The sequence below is a fragment of the Coffea arabica genome, chromosome 6c (genome assembly GCF_036785885.1).
Source record: "Coffea arabica cultivar ET-39 chromosome 6c, Coffea Arabica ET-39 HiFi, whole genome shotgun sequence".
Taxonomy (NCBI): Eukaryota; Viridiplantae; Streptophyta; class Magnoliopsida; order Gentianales; family Rubiaceae; genus Coffea; species Coffea arabica.
In genome coordinates, this window is record NC_092320.1 from 59,132,227 (window position 1) to 59,149,145 (window position 16,919).

At 35.2% G+C, this 16,919-nt stretch overlaps 1 pseudogene; it reads right to left on the minus strand.

The window, feature by feature from the left end:
• Nucleotides 1-290: 290 nt before the first annotated feature.
• On the minus strand, nucleotides 291-16,151 carry LOC113694115 (isoamylase 1, chloroplastic-like; annotated as a pseudogene).
• Nucleotides 16,152-16,919: the final 768 nt, after the last annotated feature.

Genomic DNA, 16,919 nt, shown 5'->3' on the forward strand with positions numbered 1-16,919 from the left:
TATCTTATCTAGAATGCAGTAGATAAGCAGACGCGTTTCAAGGATGAGTTCCTTTTATTCGACAAGATGAAATACGAATATTTGTTACCCATTCAGTTTTGCAACCATGTTTTTTAGAATCATTACCGAGAATGTCGAAAAAATTTCATTTACTTGATGCTGTTTGGGAGTCTGAATATTTATTGTTTGTGCTCCAACACATAATAATAATAATAACAACACGCACAAACACATGTTTGTTTTTGTGTGTGTCTATATGTGTATATATATATATATATAGAGCTATCCGATTTCTATTCTGCTTTGAGCATATCTTTGTTCAACGAAAAAAGTTAAACGAGCTATGTTTTGTTCTGGCAGCAGCAACAGCACCCAAAGGTCAAAAGTTAAAAAACGTAGACATCTTATATATAGTGCCCTAAAGAACTGTTTTCTTCAATTTCCAAACAGATTCCATCCATAGGGGAAAAAATGGAACATATCATTCTCAATCCATTCGATTTTTACATCCATCTGAATGCTTTCCCCAATTTATTCTCTTCCAGTGCTGCAAGCGAATTGTGCAGGTCACCACCTCATTCATCTATATATCAAACTATTAACGAGTTCTGCACTGGCTACATCATCTATCCATTAGCTATAAAGATTCATGGACACCTGAATATTATACACGGACACCACTTACTTGGGCGTACCTAATTTCTTTTCCAGCTGCAGCACTACTCTCTCTCTCTATATACATGTACACATTTTGAGGGCCTGGAACTGCATCTCAATGTTGCTATTTAAGGTAGGAGCTTAGAGTGACTCAAGCACTATCATCAGCAGACAGTAACAGAATAACTGAAGAATAACTAAGCATGGGGTACAGATTGGAATCAAGAAAGTGAGCATATTGTTGAATCGCAGTTTCTCTCTCTGGAAGATCATTGGAGAGAAAGTCAAATGGTGCAGGCTTGGCAGCGTCCACCAAGGGTTCCCACCTATAACCCGGCCGTTCTGGCAATGCAATGGTGACAGGTAAATGGCTAGCATTGAAGGCAACATAAAGTTCTCCCTTTACTGAATCAGTCTGTACATCAGAAGAATCACGTGACGGTTCAATATGAATCCTCAATAAAATCATCTTTGGAAATTCTCGATGACAAAGCCACAAACCAACGATTTAGTAGCACTTGACACTATGAACCAAATCTCTGAGTTTTATGAGCTTTCATATTTAATAAGTTCAGAGACTAATGATTGATCTATGAAATCTACGAGTTTTAAGAATTAAATTCCAACTATTGACCGGAAAGTAAGAAATTTGTGTTTGAGCTACCATTTTAACTTGAATTTTTCATACTATCAATCCTTGAATTACTATTGCCTATTAGGGCGCAATAAAACAACTTTAGCTGATGTACTTCTCTTCATTTTTAGTTTTTTCCTTGAGAAGGCAAGGGAGGGAGGAAGCATGCATGCATCCTCATTAGGATGCAAGGTACAAAGGCCCTTAGCCATTGGGCTTTATCTGAACCTTGAGCTCACATACTCGGTAATTTAACAACCCGGCAAGCAATTAAATAGATTTAAAGCCATTATCTTATCTACCTCTATACTTTCGATTTATAATGTTAAATAAAACATATATAACTGCAAACTGAAAACTTTGATGTAAGCCTCCATTTAATTTCAGCAAGAGCTAATTGGAGAGTTATACAATGTTATTGCTATTCACTGGTAGTCTCTTTTTCTTAGCTTAAATTACTCAGGATGGTTTTTAGAAACTAAAACACTGTGAAAGTTTTGTAGTTGTTCATTTTCTTTAATTCAGCAAGGGCAAAGTGTATGGATAACGGCCTATCCTTGTGGGTCAGTTCAGGATCCATATTGAAGGAACAGGACACAGCAGTTTGAGCCCAGCTTAAGGAACTTAAACCAGCCAAATCCTTTTCTCACACACAAACACATCCTAAATTATGTAAACCCAGAAAATAGCTAGCACGATAGACAGAACATCAGTTTCGGGAGATGGCTGTGAACACGGTCACACTAGATCACGAAAAAAGTTAATAAGTGCAATTAAATGGCCATAGGAGCACAAACCAGTGTAAAAGCAACAAATCGGCTTGTTTCTGACCAGTCTGGTAATCCAGGAGCATGACCATGCCACTGCAGCCGCTCTGCTGTTGGGAAATTGTTCAAGCCAAGTGACTCACATTCACTACAAAAATTGCAAACATAAAATGAGCTGACCTAGAACCACTTATGCTGCAATAGACCAAAAAGTACTATTTACATCACAAACTTACTGGCGAAACTTGGTTACAAGGCAGCAAAATCTGAAAAAGTCAGATGAGGATTCTTCTTTTTTATCCCACCGGAAGTAATTAATCTACAGCAACAGCCACAGTCGGTCCATAAAGATCAAAAGGTTAACAGAATAAAAGTTTCTATATCAGAAAATCACTATACATAATTGTCATGGCAATATGTGTTGTTGTCTCCTCCTTTAGTGTGACCATACTCATCACCCATATAGATCATTGGAACACCCTGGTTGACAAACAGAAAAGTGAATCATAGTTACATTAAAAAATTGCCAGAGATAATCAAAAGATGGTCCCAAGGACACAAGCAACGTGCAAGCCCAGCACAAAACTGGATAACAGGCTGGAAAGATAAGTGCTTAAACTAAATGCAGCTATATCTACATCTCTTACGTTAGGACAGGCTGATTGTTGGCCAATTGCTGATACAGGAGGAAATCAAAGAACTCAGATATCCAGTAAACAGCCAAGCCATTTTAACTTGAACTAGTGCTTTTGGTTGCCTTTTATAAAATATGTATGATTGTAGTTTTTCCACATTATGTTATTACATATCATGGTAAGACATGTACATGTGTATATGAAAAATTTATAATTACTACTTTTTCTTTGGAGGAAGTTATTGTATTTAAAATCATGGTGGAGAAAAAAGAGGGGGATGTGGATAGTTTGAAAACTAACTTTAAAGCATATTTTTGGTATAACATAAAGTGATATAAATTGTTTACACCAATGCAAACGCTCTCCCTCCATATATAATAAGATAATACAATATTGGTCAAGAGGGTCATGATAAACTTTCTTACTTGGGAAACCATAAGACAGAGGAAGAAGTTTCGCATCTGCCGTTTCCTCAATTTCTTTACAGAGATACTAGCAAACTCTCCTTCCTGCATCCAGATAAATAAGGAATTTAGGAACTGTTGTTTCAAAATATAACTTATACTACTAATCTGAGAATGCGTCTGATAGAAAGTAGACATTAATAAAAGTACACGAATAATTACACAAATATGTCAGATTCTCCAAATTTTTAGATCAGTTGGAGATTTACAAGCCTAAATACATCCTACAACTCCACCCAACAAAGACCTTGGCCCAGTTAGTAAAATGAAATAAGATCCTCTTTCCTGCAAAAAACATTCTCAAGAAGGAGAGGGGGCAAAAAAAGAAGACAAAGCTGTCTATCCTCCTTAGAAACCAATCAAGCTCTCATTTTTCATTGACTTTCTCGACCCTTATAATTTCAAGATTTGCAAAGTCACTTAACTAACTTAAATCAGGCTTGGAAGAATAAAATCTCAATTAGCAAAAAACATTTTCAATAAATTGCATGATTAAATTACTATCCATCTCCATTGTTACTTAGCATGACATTTTTCTCAAAATATTGTGATATTCTCAATAATCCAAAGGAAAGAAAGATCTTTTATCAATTCTTCCCCGGCCCCCCCACCCCCCAAAAAAAAAAAAAAGAAAAAATGACAAAGTGGAAGAGTAGTTTATCCGATCCAACAGAGATATTAACTAGGGATGTACCAGAATAAGGCCAAGAAATGTCATGATGAAAATTTTTCATTACTTTCCACTAAAATTCAGTGAAACGTATGTGGAAAAATCTTAACAGAGAGCAAAAAGGAGAGCTAGACACAAAACGGTTATAAGGAATCAAAAGATTATAAGGATGTATTGCCTAATATTGTCAGCAATGTTGACTGCCGAAGTGATTGAGGCGTGACAAGACAAGGAGTAATGGACATGTTTTTTTTTTTTTTCAACCCAATAGGATGACTTAAGGAGTCTAATTCAGATGCAAGGCTATCACTTGCTATTAATTTTATTAAGGAAGGAATATATTGATGTACTAAGGACAAGAGATATGCTGCCTAAATTACAGTTGACAATATATTCTTTCCCTGGTTGTTCTCAGTCAAACCACATTTAACAATATATCCTTTCCCTGGTTGTTCTCAGTCAAACCACATCCAGAAATAACCCTATATGTTTTTGCCTAGATCAATATCAACCACGCAGACAACTACTAACTTCTTCAAAGGATGTGGATATGGTGCCTATGACCCACCTTTTGAAGTTCAACTATATCTTAAATCTGACTTCGCAAAGATACTTGAAAGTGATTAACCAAGCAGCACGAAACCATTTTCTGGTCCAGCTTGCAATATTAACCTAAAGCTAATCTAGAGTCATTTTTCATCCCCCAAGGGGTGGCAGTCAAAAGATGCATAAACCATTCTAATTAACTCAAAATGTCCAAATTAACCTCAAAAGGGCATCACCTTTGATAAAATGTTATACTTTCACAAGAAGCTGCAAGCTGCTAATGATGAAAATTTAACTTGATAACACATCTTTTTGATACATACTTTACAAGTGAATACTTCGTGCAGTTGTATGCTTGCAACTACACATTTGGAAGCCAAATAAACCAACTGCTAAGCACCAATTTCTAATATAGGAAACTTTCTGACATAAAGAAATGAGCTATTGATAAACTAAAAGCAAAACAGGAATAAGGCTCCTTCATGCTCCCACCCCAGCGAAAATAACTTAATGCATGACAAGATTTATCATCAGAAAAAACATCATTTCAGTGTATTTGAGTAGCCATTGTGGGCAACATATATCTATTACTATGAGAATATAGACAAACCAATTGTTTATCAGAACTTATAGCAAAGCGCAGCAATCTTTTTACAAAGATAAATATGTGAAAATAGACATTTACCTGACCACAGTTCCAACTGTTATTGTGATTCTCCCCATCTTTATTATCTTCTCCATTTGCTGTGTTGTGTTTGTTATTATATGTCACTAAATCAGCCAAAGTAAAGCCATCATGAGCACATACAAAATTAATACTGTTCCATGGTTTCCTTCCACCTTCCTGTTTCAAAATGAATAATGCATGTGTTTAAGTTGGAAAGATTGACAAGATATGATGAAACTTTTAATAGAACTGTTGAGTTGTTAATTGACCATTTAAGAAAAGTATATCAAGTAAGATATCACGGTAGTTGATATTAGATAAGTTTGACTATAAGGTCACAAAAATGCCTGACATGAACTGCATACTGTGACTATGAAACTATTACCATGAATCGAAACATTCCTATAAATACATACCTGGTATAAGTTAGGGCTCCCACAAAGACATTCAGCAAAAGCTCCTGCAAACTCATCTGTACCCTTTATGAACTGCCTCACAGTGTCACGGTACTGAAAAGGTTACATTTTAGCTCCGAATTCAGATCAATTGTTCAAAAATCAAAAGAATGACAAAAGGAAGAAGAGAAACAAAAGAAAGACAGAGCACAGGTACCAAGCACAATAGGATGCTAAAGAAGAGGCCCTTTATGAGATTGAAATTGTTAACTACAAAAACGAAAATAGATAACAAGAAAAAAAAAAATACAAGGATGCTTCGCAACATAGACTGCCAAATTCACTCAACTGCAATATAGGACTTCCACAACTAGATTCAACATGTCAACTAGCAGATCACTTTAAGCTGTCCAACCTTTTGGACCTATTTATGAAGTAGATGAACAAAGACATAAAAATAAAAATAAATGGAGCACTAGTACTTGTTAATGCCAAACATCTGTTGCTATCAGGGTAACTTAAAAAGCTCTCATGTGCATTCCCAGAATTAGGTTAATGTGTTACACTTGGGATTTCAGTTGTTTCCAATTCTTGATTCTTGCAAGAAGTGAGCTCAGCCCATTCTTTAACCAATCCTCATGTGAATTTGGGCCGACTGCTAATTGCTACCCTTTACTCTCAATGAAGTCACACAGAGGGCTATAGTTCTTAAAGAGAAACAAAGCATTTGTTTAACCAGCAGTCTGGAACAGAGATAATGTGTTAGAAGACTAGAAACCCTTAAAACATGGCAACGATTTTCCAAATATGCAAGTCTCTTTTCAGACATCATCCTTCTGCCCTTCATTCCCTAAACATAGCAACTTTAAATTACTTCCAGGTGAGCATATCATGGAAACCAGTTATGGTCATAGTATTTATTTTTTCACCGAAGAACTATTTGTGTATAACCCAAATCTTCTTTAGAGTACATCAATTAACATAATGAGCAATTAATGACATACAGTATCCACTAACCTTCCCATTCCACTCTGACCAAATACCCCAATGAGGAAACTTGCCAACTTGGTAGAGTCCTCCACAATCCCATGCTTCAGCTATAAGCTGATCAAGCAGACTGTTAGTCTAGGATTAGAAATTGAACATGCTGAAATGCATGTCTATGAAAATATTAGCAGAAATGGAACTACTTAACCTTAAAAAACAATTAAGTAAAACCTATGCCACATAAAAATTTTCAGTTTCCTTTTTTAGCCATGACCGTGCAGGAAGCAAATATAACTAAAGCCCATTAGTTTCAACCAGTACTTGTTTGTTATTGACAAATTTCATTTGTTTGCTCTCAACCTTGTCAAAGAAGCAAAAGGAAACTAACAAACAGAATAACTCACATTACCTTTACTCCACGTAGTATTGGATCGTTACTAATCATATCAATCAACGGAGGGCTGCTGAGAGGAGAACCAGTTGTGAGAGTATCACCTTCAACTGACTTTCCATACACATTAGCAGCATCCCAGAGGCTAGGCAGATCACAAGATGAGGGCAAGAAGATACTAAATCAAACTGATACTCCAAATAAGTTAAACATTACATAATGAATAGCAGAATACCTGCTGCTTCTTGTCAGGATAGAAGCAAGATCAAGGTGAAAGCCATCTACATGCATCTCTGTTACCCAGTATCTGTTGAAATATCAGAATTTTGAAAAAGATAAAGATAGAATAATCATGGGAGTATACTGGTACAACAGACATGCAAAAAAAAAAAAAAAAGGAGAGAGAGAGAGAGAGAGAGCTCGTGTTCCACAATGAAGCTAATTCTAACCTCCCCAACACTAGCCAGGGGAAAAAAATAAAGGGAGTACTTCTAAGTAGGAGATCTACAAAACATTAGCAATTTCTTCTTCAAGTAAAAGGGAAAATTTGATCTAAAAACATAGGTTACATAATTTCTTGGATATGTTTTCCAACTGTGAGGTGGTTGCTCAAGCCAGATTTGTTTCTTCATTTAGCTGAAGACAAGCCTTGGCAAGAGTTAATTACATAAATTTAAGGCAGCAAAAAGTCAAGGTAATGAGCATCCAAAAATGAAAAAGCAAACAGCAGGATCCAAATGAATATTAAGGATGAAAGAGCACAAACAACTGATAAACAAGCTTTATATTCATGTTTAACTTCAGCACTAAAATCATAAATTGTTGCAGAATATAATTCCATTGATGATTTAACAGGATACAGCATCTAACTACATAGTACAAACATGTAGTATCATGTCTTAAAATCTTACAAGAGGCAAGTGCCCCATCTAATCTGATAAGAGTTCCATGCTTCTATGTCTATGAATGTATGAGTTGGTGATGGCTGATCCCTAAGGTTATAGGCCAAGCAGCCTTCTGATACATAAGGAAAGGAGACAGCAGTGTTAAACCCCGCACCTCGCAGTTAGCAGTAAGCAAAGCTATCAATAGCACACTTGACCAGTGACAAAAGACTGACCAGCCTTATAAGCCCTTTGAATTATTGTTCTAAATAAATTTGCTAGCCATTGGTTCAGCAAACTGCGATGGATTTGGCAGAAACGTAATAAAATTCAAGAAAATCTGAATAACCACTTTCCTGCTGGATATTTTCAATGGGTTTACAAACAGTCTGAGAAAATCAAACAGGAAATCAGATGGAAAGACAGATCAATCTCATACTAAAAGTCTTTATTGCCACTCTTATCCCAAACAGGTACAACAAACCTCATTTAGTTCCAAGTAACAAAAGAAAAACAAACACAAGATGCCATTAAACCCAAATATCCACTACTAGCTACAAAATCGAGGAAATCAACACTTAGGCATCTCCTGGATCAATTGTTATTCAGATCCAAGATACTTTCATCCTGCTTTGACATGAAGCCCAAAGGAGAATTAGGCATCAGCATACCGACTCCATACTACGAGGCCCGAACCCAACACATATGAAAAGCCAAAACCATTTAATTCATGTGTGTGCATGTTGTCATGGATGTATCTGTACATGACAACTAATAAAAAGAAGAAACATCCTTTAATGCAATTTCATCTAGTATATTACATTGTTCAACAAATATAATCTATTAAAAGTGGTTTTTGAGAACACTAAAACATCCTTATTTTTGTTTTCTTTACATGACTTCCAATAGAATAATTTCCATAAGATATACAAAACACAAGATCACAATTATGCTTTTGAATAATCCTTGAACACAGAATGGTTCTGTTATTCAAAGGCATTGCTTCTATTAGATTTACATAGAAACAAAGCTTATATTTTCACGGTTCTCATCTATGTTCAAACAATTTTGAAGTTCTTATAATTTACTAAGACAATATTATTGACACTTGTGGATACACAGTAGGTATCTAGAGCCCTACAAGTCTGAAATCACAGTCTTGAATTGAGTCAAAGTAAATTTTATGGCTCCAAATCTGACGGTGTGTTTGATAAAAGTGAAGTCTGAAATCTGAATCCATTAAGTTATTGAATTGTTAAATATTAAATCTAATACATTTGAGTGCATATCACATTCAGTGATAAGTGAATAGTTTCACTTAATTTTGGGAGCAAGTTTTGCCTGGGAAATTCAATGCCACTTAATTAATTAAGATGTTCAATTTTTTATTATCAAACAGTCTGAATATGTTAAGATCTGAATCCATTAAATTTAAGCACTAAACTGGGTTATCAAACAAGGCCTAAGTCTAGTACTTCTCGCCAAACCCTGCAATTGACATGCCAAGGTACAATCTTCAGCTTCTCCAGGCCTTATGCTGCCATCACAATGTAGATATGATAAAAGCTAGTGCTTATGCGAGTCCAAAATTTCTGTTGCCTTTCTTTGTTATGCAGGACAAAGATGGTTTTACAAAATTGTCACTACTCTTTTGCTGCCCTCAGTTTCAATCTCAATATTCAATTTTAATTTAGTGCACAAAGGGCAAAATCTTAGACCGCATGTTTATGCTCGAGGATGGTGTCTCACTTGTGACCAAACATACACAAAACTATTGATAACCAAACAGATATGCAGGTAGCGACTTGTTGAATCAACTGTAGAGGAAGATTCATTGCAATACACGTAATCTCATTGCACAAAGAACAAATTAACTAATTTGCAAACATAGACAGATAAGGTGCAATGCATAGTAATATTACCTCAGGCAATCCAATATAAATTGATGGACAAGGGGATGGTTGCAGTTGAAAGTGTTTCCACAACCTGAATAATTATAGAACTATCCCTGCATAACCAAATATTACAGTTACTTCACAATGATCTTGCTTTTGCAGACAGACGCTTGCTTATTTTATAACAGAAAAGCCAGTAAGGTATAATCCTGTAAACAAAAATCATATATGAGCAAAACAGCACAAAAGAGCCCTAGAGCGAGATCTTTGCAGAAGCCAAACCAGTTTTAAATCTGATGAGCTGCTTTCCAGTATAATGGTTCTGTCATGAATGCAATTCAGTACACTAGGTTTTGACAAACTTAGGCAGATTGCCTTCTTCGTTATAGGCTGAGAAAGTAAAGAAGCTAGCAGCCTTTTTTGCAAGATTAACTAAAAATGCATCCAACAAACTGCCACCAAACAATACTAGCATGAAAAGAAAGCCATTGAAGAATTCCAGACAATGTGCAATTTGACCTTTTCTTATGCACAGGCTTAGAAGCAACTTAAAGGCATTGGTACTTGAAGTCTACCAAGGCAAAGAAACAAAAGTCTTCTTATGGGCATTAAAATCAGAAAACAATCGACCAACAAAATTAATGCTCACGCATACCTTTGGTGCAAGCATATAAAAGACACTGTTATCTACACCTCTAAAGGAGAATATGGGACCATTCTCATTCCCTTCAGCACTGTGGTTAAAAACGACATCCATGATCACCTGTTAAACTAAAGTAAGAGAAAAAGCAGCTAAAAATCAATAAAAAAAAATGCAATATCACACTAAGTAAATTAAGTGGTTACCTCAATCCCACATTTATGCGCTTCTTTAACAAGGCACTTGAATTCATCTATGGCACCAAGACCACAATTAAGGGCACCAGCCGAAGAATATCTTGTCATCGGTGAAAAGAAATTGACAGTTGAATAACCCCAGAAGTTCATCCTGAATACGAAATCAGATGAGGACGCAAGGCTAAATGTAGACACCCATGTTTATTTCTCAAGAATTCAGATCAAGCAGAATCTCACTAAAGACCCAAAACAGGTGCTCTATCCATTAAGAAGATGCCACTTGCAAATGACACTAAATTCAAATAGAAAAACATGATCCAAAAGTATTCAGTACCTCAAAGGTAAAACTTCTCTAATTGAAAAACATTTACTCAACAGCTTTTACAATTATAGAAGCCATTTTAGAGTATGACAAGTAAATTTGAAACGGCAAAAGTCAACAACCTTTTTAGTAAATTTAAGGCTACTAAAATCATTGGTTAAAGTTCTCATTTATCCAATAACAAAAGAAAAAGAAACCATTCAATTTAGCAAGATCATACACAATTATATCTACTTATTATCAAAAGACACAATTCCATAAATCAAAATCTACAAAGAGGGAATTCATTCTTAATCTTAATCCATCTTTCTCTCACACAAACTTCACCAAGTGACAGGCATTAATAGGATCATTCACATCAAATCATACTGAGAAATGAAAATCTCATGAACATTGAGAAAAAAGTATAAAAACAATGAGATGTGCATAATATTGGAAAGAATTGCAAAAATTTTTTACTTATAGTCGCCTAAGATGAAATTATGGCTGTAATACTCCAACTCATTGAACTCATGACATGGCATTAACTCTATACAATTGATACCAAGTTCCTGCAAGAAAGAACATGAAGGCATATTCAAAAAAAAGCTTGAAAAGATTGTTTACCAAAAGATTTTAAGTTCAAATAATACATAAATAAGTAAAACAGATGCACGGTAGATAAAAGCCATGGCGAGTAATCATAAAGGTCAGATCTTCAAAAGCTGTGTACAACATTATGAAAAAGATACCAATTCATCAGTTCATATCTATTGTTTGCTAGAAATTAGGTAGACTCCTAGATGTTTTGAAAAAATTCAGAGACCTGAATGGAGTGCTTCCCCTAACGATAAATTAATGCTATTTCTGATACTACATCTACAATATCAACAAACAAAACGTTTTGGTAGTTCTCACCAATTACACAGCTCAAGCTACACTGCAGAAACCAAACATCTGCACAACTCACTCTTTTGTAGAGTAACAAGTACATGCATACAAAAAATATTGATCAGTCCTTTGAATTTACAGACTTACAACCATCCAAAACCAAGGATTCATGCCATATTAGAAGCTTTCTTTAATGGCAAAAAATGTAGTATAACTAATTGAGTTCCACAACAACCTATCCTTCTTGTTTCTTCTTGATATGAATGCGAACCCCTTAAAAAATGCACTAAAAAGCATTTTAATCAGTTTCTTTTTTCAGCTTCCAGTTTGTCTAGATTAACAGGACCCAAGACAAGTGAATGGATTCCCTGCCATGGGTATCTCCAAAGTACTCAATTTCCTCGACAAAATTGACATTCTACAACTAATGCACGATTCTATCATTTTATCAACTTCAGACAGAAATTCTCTAACCAAGGAATTGGGGACACCTAAATGATTTTCGCCCAAAAACAGTGAAATCATAACACAGTCTGTGTAAGCCCAGTATAGTATTCAACAATGGATAAAAATACAGCAATCAGTTCTTCCTTGATCCCAGAAAAACATCTTTGCCCCAAAAAAAAAAAACATAAGTAAAGCAGCAAAACAGTTTCCATGAAGTCCAAAACTTGCTTTCTGACCTACTGCTAACTTGTATCAACTGCCATCTTAGCAAAGGCCACATCAATGCTATCCGTCTGTCATTGCTTTTCTAGAAGGTGTAACACTTGAATCAATTCAGCTGTTTTCTAATCAATCAGGATCATTTGATTGCTAAATATCATGTCCTATTATTAATATGTATAGTTTGATTACTTTCAGCATATGTTTTCACTTGATGTCTAAAAGTCTGATGAAACTAATCCTCAACTTCCAAATCAAATACTATGATAGGAGATGCTTTAAGAATAAATTAAAAAAAAATTAAATCAAACAAATTGAAGTATCTACACAAACACAATGTATTCTCAGGTTAAATATAAGTTAGCAATTAGACACTGTAAGGATAGGAATTATTTGGATCTCAACAAAAGACCTTATGTTTGTTATTATCAAAGAAATCCTCAAATTTTATAGTTTTTTGTTGACTCATGTTTGTTTTGTCTAGCAACTTATATATTATCTTTTTATTCTTCCATACAGAAAGCAAAACCATTTCTTTCTCATCTAGCTTACTATGATATCCTTGAAGGCACACTATCATGACTAGATGAACATATACCTAGTGTTAAAATTTGTATGTTGATTCTCAATCTCTATTTCTGGAGGTGAGAATAGTCAATCAGAATAGACAACGATACCTGTCTACCCCATTCACATCCAGAACCACCCAACCTAGATTCCACCAGATGCTGTTTCACACTGGACTGAACATGGCAACATATCTAGCTCATCCACAATCATGAAAGGAGAGAACCACAGATTCCTTCATGATAAACGAATTTAACATATCAGCTTTTACCCAAAAAAAGTGTACATTGGTTGATTAGCAAAATTTTAACATCAAAGCAAGATTCACATGTTTCTGGCAACACTATGCACAATTTATTCACTTTTGCTGAATAAATTTATGTGAAGAAGTAGAAGAAACTTTGAGCTTCCTTAAACCCTAATTTCTTGGAAGGATTCAAGACTTAACAATGTAATCCAGTGGTATCTACCTTTAAGTAATCTAGTTTTTCAATGACACCAAGGTAAGTACCAGGAAATTCTGTTCCACTTGACTCATGCCTTGTAAATCCTCGAACATGCATTTTATATATTAACAGATCTCTCTGAGGAAACTTTAGGGGTAAATCACCTTCCCAATCAAACTGAAAAAACAATTTTCAGATAAATGTCAACATCAAAATGAAACCAGTTCTTTCTGATATATAAGACAACATAAGGAAACAAAGAGAAGAAGGAAAAATGGGATAAAGGAAATCTGCCTATAAAATTTCGATTGCAGAGCAAACAATTTGCTGTCTCAATCCCATCTAAAACAAGAAAAGACGAAAAAGAAGCAAACACTCACAGAAGAGAGTAGGAAAAGTGCAAACAAAATAATATAAAGTCCTGAAATCAAACTATGGGCACTTGGGGAAAAACCAAATCATGACCTTTGGCGGACACCCTCAATCCTCCAATTTCTAACTTCCACCAAGAGTAGTTAAGGGTATAGGATATGCAAAAAGAGTTTAAGAGTAAATAGACTAGTTGTTACCATAGTGTGATTCTTAAAGGGAAGGGCAATACTAAACCTACTCCATCAGAAAACCACAAACATCTTCTGATTTGACCCAAAGAATAATGGTTCAAATGTTTGAAGGATATGAAGAGGGAAGAGCCCTTTCCACCTTCTGTGGAGTGTAATGCACCTGCACTTTAGTGAATCAAAAACACATTTTGGTGATTATGTTGCGCAAAATTGGCATGTATGCTTTTTCTTTCAATCTGTTCTTCTTAGTCAATGAAACAACTAGATGAAACTGACTTATATCTTGGAACACTGGTTTCTCTGGTTGTCTGATTATAATCTTAAACAAAAACATGGGAACAAAAATATAAGAGCTGTAAAGTTGACATCTGCATTCCTTATTATCCCCCGCCTCCACTTCTTTTCTCGTTCCTGTTACTATTCCCCCTATAATCTCTTCCTTATTTATTATTTTGAATTTCTCATCAAACTGGGAGTCTTTTGATGTACAAATTACTCATTGCTTATTTTTGAAGATTGCCATGAACTTTGTGGCATTAGACTTGGAATATTTACTAGCATTTATAAGTATAATTTATGACTAAACATGTGGAATTTAAGTGAATGCCCTTTTTTATGTAGAATTGCACAATACTATGGAATATACACCATTTTGAGCTAATTGGAAATAAGCTTCAAGAAACGCATCTAAAAGACCTTGCACTTTGTCACACCTTGCTCTTCTAAATATCGTGAAAAACAGTTCATAGATAAAGGAATGAATCTTCAACATCATGGTAATAATACAGTTTGCGTCCTATAACCATAATTACGCAGCTCAGGTTGAAAGATACAGAACTGGTCAGTTAATTACATTCAGTAGTATAACCAAAGTTGCAGGGTTAATAAACATCCTCGGGTGTTGCCTATCTAAGTCATATCATTTCAAGTACAAACTAACTACCTTGTCAGTAAGAGAAGGCACCATGCAGGCCATTGGTGGCCAACATTCATCCTCAAGTCCAAGAGCACCATAGTCCCCTCTGCTTACAACAGCCTGAAATGAAATTGAAAGCCACTCAGCAAAACATTAGCACAAATGCCAACAAAACATTAGCACCATATTCCACTCAAAGAAAAAAATCATAGACAAAGCTATATTATGTACCATGAAAGCAAAGTACAATAACCATATCCACATTCGCCGCAAACTAACCTTAGCATATGGATCCACTAATATTTGAGAAGAATCAAAGTAATGTCCTTCTTGAGGAGAAAATTTCCCATCAAATCTGTAACCATAGAGCATGTCTTGAAAATCTCCCTTCAAGAACGCATGCCAGACATCTCCAGTCCTATTCGTTATCGGACTCAAAAAGATTTGCTCAGTAACTCTTTTCTGCAACAGATACAGTCATCCAAGTTGCAATACCCAGCAGCATATAATTTAGAAACTATAAATTATAAAGTGCAGCATCTAATAAACATAATTCACCAAAAAAAGAAAAACGCACAGACAATTCTAAGAATATAAAATGAGCAAATTAATTCAATAAACACAGCCATAATTGCAACAATTGGAAGAATTACCTCAGGCAGATCAGAGAGACGAATCAAGCAAAGAGTAGCTGACGTGGCACTGCCAGAAGCAACCGCAAAATTCACACCACCATCCAAACGGCAACGGATAGCCATCAAACACCTCAAAAAGACTCGGTTTTGCCGGAGGCTTCTCCACCACAACGGCAGTATCCGCTCCAGTCTCTAAACCACCGCCATCACCACTCCTCGCATTAACCACAACCCCTGCAGAACAGCTTCCCGCATTTTTCTCCAAAAATTTCCCCAAAATACTACCCAAATTCACCGAATTTAATCTCTTTCCGAACAAATTCGCGCAATTCTTCGAGGTTTTCGTGAATTTTGGGGTGCAATTGTGAACTGGGAATGCTGAAGGGCAATGGAGTAGCTCCATTCTGAGAATTTCAGTGATGCTTGAACTCGTGGTGGAATTTCAGAGTAGAATGCGAAATGCAGAAATGGTGTGTTTGTCTGAAGTGAGGGTGATGGTATAGTACCGTTGAGATGGGAAAATGACGTCTTTTTCAGTAACTGTAAATTGAAAGGATTGGATCACGTGCCAAAATCATTAGATCTCTGACTCTGACGTTTTTTTATTTGATTGATGGATGGCTCCGTTTTGGATTTCTCTATGGTCCAAAACTGAGTCAGCTTTGTACGGAAGGAAGAACGAAAGGGACGAGGACAACACGTGACAATGAGCCAAAGCAAGGGACAGCTGAGGGAGATGGGAGTTCTAAACATGACTATATCATGCAAACTATAGCTCCATCCAGATTATTAGTCGTTTTTTAGGGTGTTTTTAAAATATTTTATTGTAATAATGTATATAAAATTTTTTTATTATAATATTTTACAAAAGAGATTATATATGGCAATGATACATTAATTAGTTTTAAAAAATCATATGTATAATCACAAATCAAGATTGTTAAACTCTAAATGTTTACCTAGAGAAAGAGTTATGCTCATTTAACCTACATTGTTAGTTGATACAGGTGAGTGAATATATACATAATTGACATAATGGCTTTTCAACAGGAATTGAAATTTTAGATTAGTAATCATAAACATCATTAACATGGTATTTCATGAAATCAAAATTCGTGATTGTGGATAAGTAATCACAAATATAATTAACATAGTGAATTTCATTTACAAACATAATTACATAGTTGACATAATGATTTTTAAGCCGATATTGAAAATCAATCTGGAGTCCAATTCACACCTTGCAATGGCAATTGTCCAATTCCAATTTAATTAAGATTATTACAATTGTTTGATCACTATTGTAAACAAAACTACACTTGTAATTGTTACTTATCAACCGTTTTAATCTCAACTCCTAATTGAGTGACAACATCTCACCTTCATGATGAATAACATCTGAAGCATGTTTTGACTCACACGTGTATTAAACGTATCCAAACTTTCTTCATGATGAATAACATCTGAAGCATGTTTTGCCTCACACGTGTATTAAACGTATCCAA